The following is a 9,478-nucleotide window of genomic DNA, read 5'->3' as shown; positions in this document are numbered from 1 at the left end:
CATCGGCAGGCGGACTCTCAACCACTGCGCCACCAGGGAAGCCCTAGTGGTTATTTTATTTTATTTTTATTTTTATTTTATTGTCAAAATAAATGTAAGGGCCAGATTATTCTTCCCATTTGACATATAAGTAAGCAGAGGTTATGTAGCCTGACCCCCATCACCCTGGTGAGAGTGAGAAGAATCATAACTGGTCTTTTGGTGGGGTCATGAAATGGTGCAACTGGTGGTTCCGCAAAAAATTACAACTAGAACTACCAGAAGTGGGATCAATGGATTATATGGTAGTTCCCATTTTAAGTTTTTTGGGGAACCTCCATACTTGTTGCACAATGGCTTTACCGATTTATATTCCCACCAACAGTGTACAAGGATTGCCTTTTTCCACATCCTCACCAATGCTTGTTATCTCTGGTCTTTTTCATAATAGTCTTTTTAACAGCTGTGAGTTGATATCTCATGTGTGGTTTTGGTTTGCATTTCCCAGTTGATTAGTAATGTTAAGCACTTCCTCATGTACCTGTTGGCTATCTGTTTGTCTTCTTTGGAAAAGTGTCTGTTTAGTTCCTCTGCCCTTTTTTAAGTTGGATTGCTTGTTTTATTGCTGTTGAGTTATATGAGCTCATTTTCTCAGTCTCTTGCCAGAACGATGATGGTGAAAAAAAAAAAATCAGTGTTTTAAATTTGCATTTCCATAATTTCTTGTGAGATTCAGCATCTATTAATGTTCTTATTGGCCTGATGTATTTTTTCTGTGACTTGTCTGTTCATAATCTCTGTCCATTTGTCTACTATGTTGTCTTTTACTGATTTATGGATACTCTTTATGTATTCTGGATATTAATACTCTGTATATTGTATATGTTGCAAATAATTTCTTCAGGTCTTTCACTTCTTATTAAAGTTTTCTTATGACTTATTTTTCATTAAGAGAATTTAAACTATCAGGCCATTCAGTAGTTTCTGAGGTTTTATATTTTTCTAAACCCTAAATTTAAAAATTACTATACATTTTTCTAATATTTCTCTAGTTTTATATTATATGCTTAGCTCTTGAATCCATAAAGAATTTGTGTTTGTGTATAATGCTTGGTAGAGATTTAATTTTATTTTATTAAAAAAAATCAATAGCTAATTTTCTCAGCACCGTTTATTAAACAGAATTTCCTTACCCGTGATTTGAAATATTACATTTTTAAAAAACTATTTATTTATTTATTTAATTGACTGCGTCAGGGGTTAGTTGTGGCATGTGGGGTCTTCATTGTAGCATGTGGGATCTTTTGTTGCGGTGCTTGGGCTTCTCTCTAGCTGTGATGCACGGGCTCCAGAGTGCACAGGCTCAGTAGCTGTGGCACGCAGGCTCTCTAGCTGTGGTGTGGGCTCTATAGTGCGGGGGCTCAGTAGTTGTGGCGCATGGGCTTAGTTGCCCCGCTGCAAGTGGGATCTTAGTTCCCTGACCAGGGATCGAACACGCGTCCCCTGCATTGGAAGGTGGATTCTTAACCACTGGACCACGAGGGAAGTCCCTGAACTATTACATTTATTTTAATACAAATTCTCTTGCATACATGGATTCTGTTTTATTTATTTTGTCTATTCTCATGCTAGTTCTACACTATTTTAACACTTTTAATTTTTAAGCGAATTCTAGCTTTTAAAAATATCAGAAAAAGTGAGACTTCCCCCTCAATATTCTTTCCTTTAAAAAAGTTTTCTTAGATAGTCCAATTTTTCTTCTCCAGATAAATTTCAGAAACAACTTAAGGGCTTTTTAATCCTTTTAGGATTGTTATTGAGACTGAGTTGAATTTGTAAATTTATTTTGAGAACTTGGTTTCTTTAATCCCACCCAGGAATACAATATGTTAGTCTACTTACTCAGATTTTCTCTTATATACTTCAGTTAGGTTTTATAGTTTTCTTCAAATAGATTCTTGTGTATTTCTTGTTAGGTTTATTGATAGGGGTTTAATAAGGTTTTGTTGCCATTGTGAATGAGAGTTTTAAAAAATCTATTATAGGGCTTCCCTGGTGGCGCAGTGGTTGCGCGTCCGCCTGCCGATGCAGGGGAACCGGGTTCGCGCCCCGGTCTGGGAGGATCCCACATGCCGCGGAGCGGCTGGGCCCGTGAGCCATGGCCGCTGAGCCTGCGCGTCCGGAGCCTGTGCTCCGCAACGGGAGAGGCCACAACAGAGAGAGGCCCGCATACCACACACACAAAAAAAAAATCTATTATATTTTCTAATTGCTATTACTTGGGAAAAGGAACACTACTAAAGTTTACCTATTGCTATAGTATCTGGTCACCTTTTTGAACTCATCTATTAGTTCTAATAATTGGCCAGTTAACATCTTAAGTTTTATTAAAAAAATAATTATTGAGCACCTATTATGTGTTGGAGATATGGCTGGTCTAAGCCCAGAGAGACTGCATTCTAGTGGAGGATTATGAGTCACAAACAGGGAAACAAATATACAAGCACAAGAACTGTAATGCTATGAAGGAAATAAAGAGAATGATGTAACAGAGAGGGAGTAGGACGCTCTAAGTATCACCAAGGAACACTTCTCTGAGATGGTGCTGGAGACCAGAGACTCAGCCATGTCAGGAGCTTTCCAGGCAGAGTAAACAGCAAATGCAAAAGCCCTGAACCTGGAAAGAGCTTGGCAGTCCAAGGAACAGAAAGTAAATCCAAGTGGCTGGAGTGGGAGTGGACAAAGTGGGAGTTCAGAGAGGTAGATAGGAACCCATGTAATATGAGGTGTTTTAGGCTGGGGCAAGGAGTCCAAATGTAAGTGCAGTTTGGAGCTATTAAAAGGTCAGAATAGTGCAGCAATCTGATTTATGTTTTAAAACAATTGCTCAGACTGTGTGGAGGAAAAGCTTCCAGTGAACAGGAGTAGAAGTAGGAGGAGGTTGTAAATGGCCCAACCGTTAGTGTGCCATTCAGCCATTGGTCGATGCTGCAGTGGGCCCCGCCCCCAAGTGAGCAGCTGTCAATGAGCAGTCATTAGAGGGGCACTGAGCCAAGGGGTCGGCAGTCATCAGGTAGGGAGTGAGGTAAGAGGCAGATCCCGGCCTTCTCCCCAGGGCCCTCCAGCTCACCTGCCCTTGGGTGAGTGGGGGTGAGGGGGGCCCAGGGAGCAGGGTGGGGCTGTGTCCTGCAGGGCTCCAGAGCCCTCGCCAAGACCACCCACTGGCCAGGCCCAGGCCCAGGCCCTGAGGCGGCGGTGACCCTCTCCCCCAACCCTGCCTGTGCAACCTAATGGCAGCGGCAGTCTGCGTGGGACACAGTGTTGGGGACCAGGCCCCCACTGTTTGGGCAGCCTGAGGAGCCTGAGGGTCAGTTGGGTCCTGGGCACCTGGCTCTCTCAGCGTTGACAGCTGGGCAGGATCTGGGGACCTGGCCCTGAAGGAGCCACCAACTGAGATCTGCCTCTTCAGCCAGGCCTGGACACTGGAGGGAGGACCCAGACTGGGTGCTGGATGAACGCTCCGGGGCAGGGTAACTGCCACCCCCCCGCCCAACGCCCTCAGGGACCCCCTTCTCTCAGCCAGGCCTGGACCTTGAAGGGTGAAAGTTGTGCCTTGGGACCTTCCCCTTTCTTGTCAGAACAGAGAGTAATATTTGTTTGGTGGAGATTTACAGGAACACCGTTACCTGACTTTGACCTGACCTCGAGAACAAAGGATCTGACGCCAAGAAGTTTGCAGCAACTAACCACACCCCTCCCTCACCTTTCCTATAGAAGGGCTTTGCTGAAAGCTTTCAGGGAGTTTGGGTTTTTTGTTGTTGTTGTTGTTGTTGTTGTTTTTGTTGTTTTTTGCGGTACGCGGGCCTCTCACTGTTGCAGCCTCTCCCATTGCGGAGCACAGGCTCCGGACGCACAGGCTCAGCGGCCATGGCTCACGGTACCAGCCGCTCCGCGGCATGTGGGATCCTCCCAGACCGGGGCACGAACCTGCGTCCCCTGCATCGGCAGGCGGACTCTCAACCACTGCGCCACCAGGGAGGCCCTGGGTTTTTTTTTAAGGCAGGAGCACCCATCTTCTTGCGTGGCCCTGCACTAGAACCTTTCTCTGTTCCAATCTCCAGTGTTCTGGTATTGTTTGGCCTCACTGTGCATCGGGCACATGGACTTGCGTTTCGGTAACAAGGTGATGGTGGCTTGACTAGTTTGCTGGCAGTGGATGGAGAGAAATGGTTGCATTCAAGATACACTATGAAGTAGAATGAATCAGACTCACTGATGCATTTAATGGAGAGAATTATTAGGTTTTTGGCTTGAGTAACTGGGTGGATTGTGGTGCCATTTTCTGAGGTAACAAACACTGGGGAATAGTGTTTTGTCAGGGGAGAGGGAGGATCAAGGATTCTGTTTGGGAAATGTTTACTTTGAAACATGGAGTTGACATCCAAATGAATATGTCAAATAGATGGTTGCATGGATTCATCTGGAGCTCAAGGGAACAGTCAGTCCTAGAGACATAAACTTGGAATTTGGAAGCATGTAGTTAGAATTTAAAGACATAGGACCAGATGAGATAATGTAGGGAGAGAAGAAAGAAGAACAAGCTCTCAGTCAATGTGGCATTTAGATGTCAGTTACGAGAGGAAGGGACAGCAACCCATAGAAAACTATAGGAGTAGCAGATAGCAAAGGAGCCCTGAGAAAGTGAGGAAGGAGGAATTGCAGAAAAGAGCGTTATCACAGAGGCCAAGAGAGGATGGAGTTTTAAGGAGAGAGCTCCAAGAATGCCATCAAGCGCTGCTAAGAAGTTGGGAAAGAAGAAGTAGAGGTGATGACCTTAAAAACAACTTCAGGGACTTCCCTTGTGGCACACTGGTTAAGAATCTGCCTGCCAATGTAGGGGACATGGGTTCGAGCCCTGGTCTGGGAAGATCCCACATGCTGTGGAGCCACTAAGCCTGTGGGCCACAACTACTGAGCCCGCGTGCCACAGCTACTGAAGCCCGCTCACCTAGAGCCCGTGCTCTGCAACAAGAGAAGCCACCGCAATGAGAAGCCCGCGCGCCGTAACAAAGAGTAGCCCCCGCTCACCACAACTTGAGAAAGCCCTCGCGCAGCAACAAAGACCCAACGCCGCCAAAAATAAATAAATAAATTTATTCTTAAAAAAAAAATAAAATAAAATAAAAACAACTTCAGTGAAAGCCAGAGGGTAAAAGCCAGGTTGGGGTGAAAGCCAGGTTGGAATGATTTGAATAATAATGGGAGATGAGGAGTGGAGGCAGCTGGAGTGGACAGTTAACTCCTTAAAGAAGTTTTCCTGCAAAAGGAGTGAATAAATGAAGTTGTTACAGGAAGGGCATAGGGAGGCAAAGAATGATTTGCTTGTTCAAAAAATTTTAGATATCAGAGCTTCTTTATCTGATGAAATGAGTAAGTAATCCAGAAGGAAGGAAAAAAATCAAAGATGCAGGAGAGGGAGGAGGAAAAAATGCATGAGCAGAGTCTTTGAGAGAAGAGAAGGGAAGAAACCCAGAGCTTGAGTGGAATGGGAGTGATCTTTGATAAGAGGAGAGGCATACCTTCTATCAGAATTTGAGAGAAAACAGAAAATATGAGTACCTCTACAGTTAAGCTTATAGATTTTGCTGTGGTAAAATGGAGATGTTTCTCTCTGAAAAGGGGATTCAGATCAATTGATCATTTCTAGGTAAATGATCAAAAGATCTGGAAATAATTATAGGATCACCTTTTCTTTTACAAATACATATCTTATTACATTGGTTACTGACTCCAGTCCAATACAGAATGCAGTGATGATAATAAGCATCCTTATATTTCATTTGCTTTAAAGAACATAATTCTACCACCTGACTACTAAATAAGATATTTACACTTGCAGGTTTCTGGTAGATATGGTGCAGCAAATTTTTACATTTTTACATTTACATTTTTATATTTTATTACATTACATTTACATTTCCTAGATTGAATCATACTTGGAATTGTTTATCTTGGTATAAACTTGACAAGATGGTGCTATCTTTTTCTTTAAATGCACTTCTCGATTTCAGTTGCTAGTAGCTTATTTAGCTTTTTAAAAAATGTATATTCATAAGTGACAAGGGCATAGAATGTTTTTATGTATGTGATATTCAGAAATAAATTTTGGTTTCACGGCTATGCTAGTTCCATAAACTGATGTAGAAAGTTTTCCATATTTTTCTAAGCTCGAGAACAGTTTTTTCAAGGAAGGAAAATTATCTGTTATGAAAGAAATCTCTTGTAAAACCATTTGAGTTTGGTGAACTTGTTTTAAAAGGAAGTTATCAGAATACATACATACATATATAGTTTCTTCTATGATTTCTTCTATGATTATTTTGTCTATTCAAGTTTTTTACTTCTTTTGTGGCCAATTTGGGTCATTTTCTTTTCCTGGAAAATATTCATTTCATCCCAATTTTTAAATATGTTTTAAAAAGTTTTATATGCGATGATACAATTTTAAAAATCTCTGTATCTGAAATTATGTCCTTTATCTCATTTCCAAAGTGATTTATTTGTGTCTTTGAATTTTCCGTAACTGGATTTGCCAAAATTTTGATGTCAGATAAGATTTTATTTTATTGACTAATTCTTCTAACTTTGTAAATTCAAGGTTTTAAAAAAATTATCTACTTCTGCCCTTGTAACTAATCTTTTATTTCTTTGAGTTTATGTTCTTTTGCTACTTTCTTGCACTAAATTCTGATTTATTTTCATTCTTCCTCATTTTCTAATAAATGCATAAAAAGCTATAAATTTTCCACTGAATACCACTTAGACCATAGCCCACAAGTTTTAACATGAAGTGTTCTTATTATAAATCATTTCCAAAGAGCTTATAATTTTAATTTAGATTACATCTTTAAGACTTATTTTGAAAGTTGGTTTTAATTTTCAAGTGATTATTATTTTTGTCATCCTTTGTTATTAATTTCTAATTTTATTGTGTTATATTCAGGGAAAATATATTTCAGTATTTAAAATTTTTTGAGGTTGTTATTGTGGTTTCATATATTGTACAATCAGTTTTTGAAATGTGTTTCATCTATATTTTAAAATGCTATACATTCATTTTGAATGGCCAAATTTTAATATCTGTACTTTTTAATTAGTTCAAGCTTGGTAGTGTTTAATTCAAATATAAGTTCTTATATTTCTTACAATACCTTTTTAAAATTTAAAATTAGATCCACTGTAGAAAACACAGAAAATTATAAATAAGAAGAAAAAAATCCAAGCCCTATGAACCTAGAGATAAATATTAATATAATTTTGGCATATATTTTCAAAACTTTTAGCCTTCTTACATGGTAAAGATAATGCTGTACATATACAGTTGCATCCTGAATTTTTTCCTTATTTAGCTTCTGTATTTCTGCATGTCAAATAATTCTTCATAACTACCATTTTAATAGCTAAATATTCCATAATAAGAATCTACTATGATTATAAAGATGTTTTACATATTTTTCTATTATAAATAATTCTGTAGAAAATAACTTTGTATGTAAGTCTTTTCCACATTTAAGATTATTTTCATAGGATGACTTCACAAAGGAGAAATTAAGTCAAAAAGTATGAACATTTTTAAGACTCTTTGTACTTATAAGCATTTTATATATATATCAAACAAAAGCTGTGCTTTTTTTGATAAAGTATACAAACTACTAGAGCTCATCAATCTGTCTTCCTCAATCTATCTCTACTGCTTTAACAGTCAGAGAAGAAGTCATAGTTTGTATATCCTTCCAGACCTTTCTACATGTGTTTATATACATATGCCTACATGTCTGTTTAATGTTTCTGTATACATGTGTAAGAGAGAATACGTGCATGTACAAGTGCATAATACACACTAAGCATTCACATTTTTATATAATTTGGAGCTTGTATGTGTGTGTGTATACATATATTACACGTTAAGAAAAATATATGCTAGTTCAAGTAAGAAACTTTCACATTGTCAAGGTGCCTAATGATTAAAAATAGACCCTCACAGTATATATATATATATATATATATATATATATATATATATATGTGTACACACACACACACACACACACACACACACATACATACATATGCTTATTTTTAAAGTTTAAGAAAAATATGTGCGAGTTCAAGTAAGAAACTTTCACATTGTCAGGTGCCTAATGATTAAAAATAGACCTTCAAAGTATGGATTCTCTCATTTCCTCATTAATGTTTTGTAAAAGATTTAACAAAATAGTGAATTTCTCTGACTTCCCTTCATTATCTGGTAAGTAATTGTCAGTATTCTCTAGTTTCTTTATCAAGTTTGAACACTAGTGAAAAGGCTTGCTACTCTTGCTACTCTTTCCTTAAACGTCTTTTAATTAATTAAGAGACAGGAGAACTTGTCACAGTGGAGGAATATCTTCTCCTTGGACAATCAACTTCAAGAGAGTGGCACTCAGAACACAATAAGTGCTCCTAAGATGCCAAGAAAATGGAATTTAATAGATATTCACTAGATGGTTGGTGATGGTGTACTAAAATGAGCATAGCATCTTCCTTCTCCCTTTAGGTTGATGTTATTATTTGGGGGGCAACCCCCAAAATAGCTAAATAGTAGTTTGACTATCAGATGCATACCAGTCAGACTGCAAGTTACAGAAAACCTCAATTTCAGTTGGCTTGAATACTAAGGAAGGCATCGTTTCTGCTAACAAGAATTCTCAAGGAGCTTAACTCCAGAGTTCATTAGTCCTGTGGCTCATGACGTCATTAAGAGCCACTCCTTCTCCTGTTCTCTTCCTCAGCTTGTCTGATTTGTCCTCTGCTAATTCCTTGCCTGTGGTCTCAGTACGATTGGCACAGTTTCAGCTGTCCCATGCAGACACTGAAAATGTCTAATAATGAACTTGTCCTTATAAAATTTTCAAATAAGAAAGAACATTTCTCAGAAAGTCCCTAACTGACTTCTGCTCTTGGCTCATTGGCCTGCCTCACATGCTGATCTAAATCAATTGCATGAGTAACTTGACCAGTCAGCATCCATTCTCCCTTGAAGCAAGTGACACTATTAAAGAGGGTGGATATCAAAACAAAATTAGGGATGCAGTAGGAAGGAAGAAGTTGAGGAAAGGGAAGAAATATCATGTATGCAATCGACTGTGTCTACAAAAATGTGGATAATACTGCCCTATTCTAAGAAAACTTTACCACCCCTTTATATGATACTGTTAAATACAAAAATAACTCATTTGTATTCAGTATAATTGATTTTATTTTTCAGTTGGTTACATGGCATAAAACAGACTTGGTCTCTCTTTACAGGGCAATTCTTATGTCTGAAGAATAAATTAATGATACTGCTCTAGTTCCGTTTTCTCCCTTGACCGAAGGCCACAGATTACGTCACTTTCCAAGTGTTCTCATGATGTAACAATCTGTATCCATGAATTCCTCAGAAGCCTGGTACTTGGAA

This window comes from Physeter macrocephalus, chromosome 8 (assembly GCF_002837175.3).
Source record: "Physeter macrocephalus isolate SW-GA chromosome 8, ASM283717v5, whole genome shotgun sequence".
NCBI classification, from domain to species: Eukaryota; Metazoa; Chordata; class Mammalia; order Artiodactyla; family Physeteridae; genus Physeter; species Physeter macrocephalus.
Note: the sequence above shows the minus strand (reverse complement) of the source record.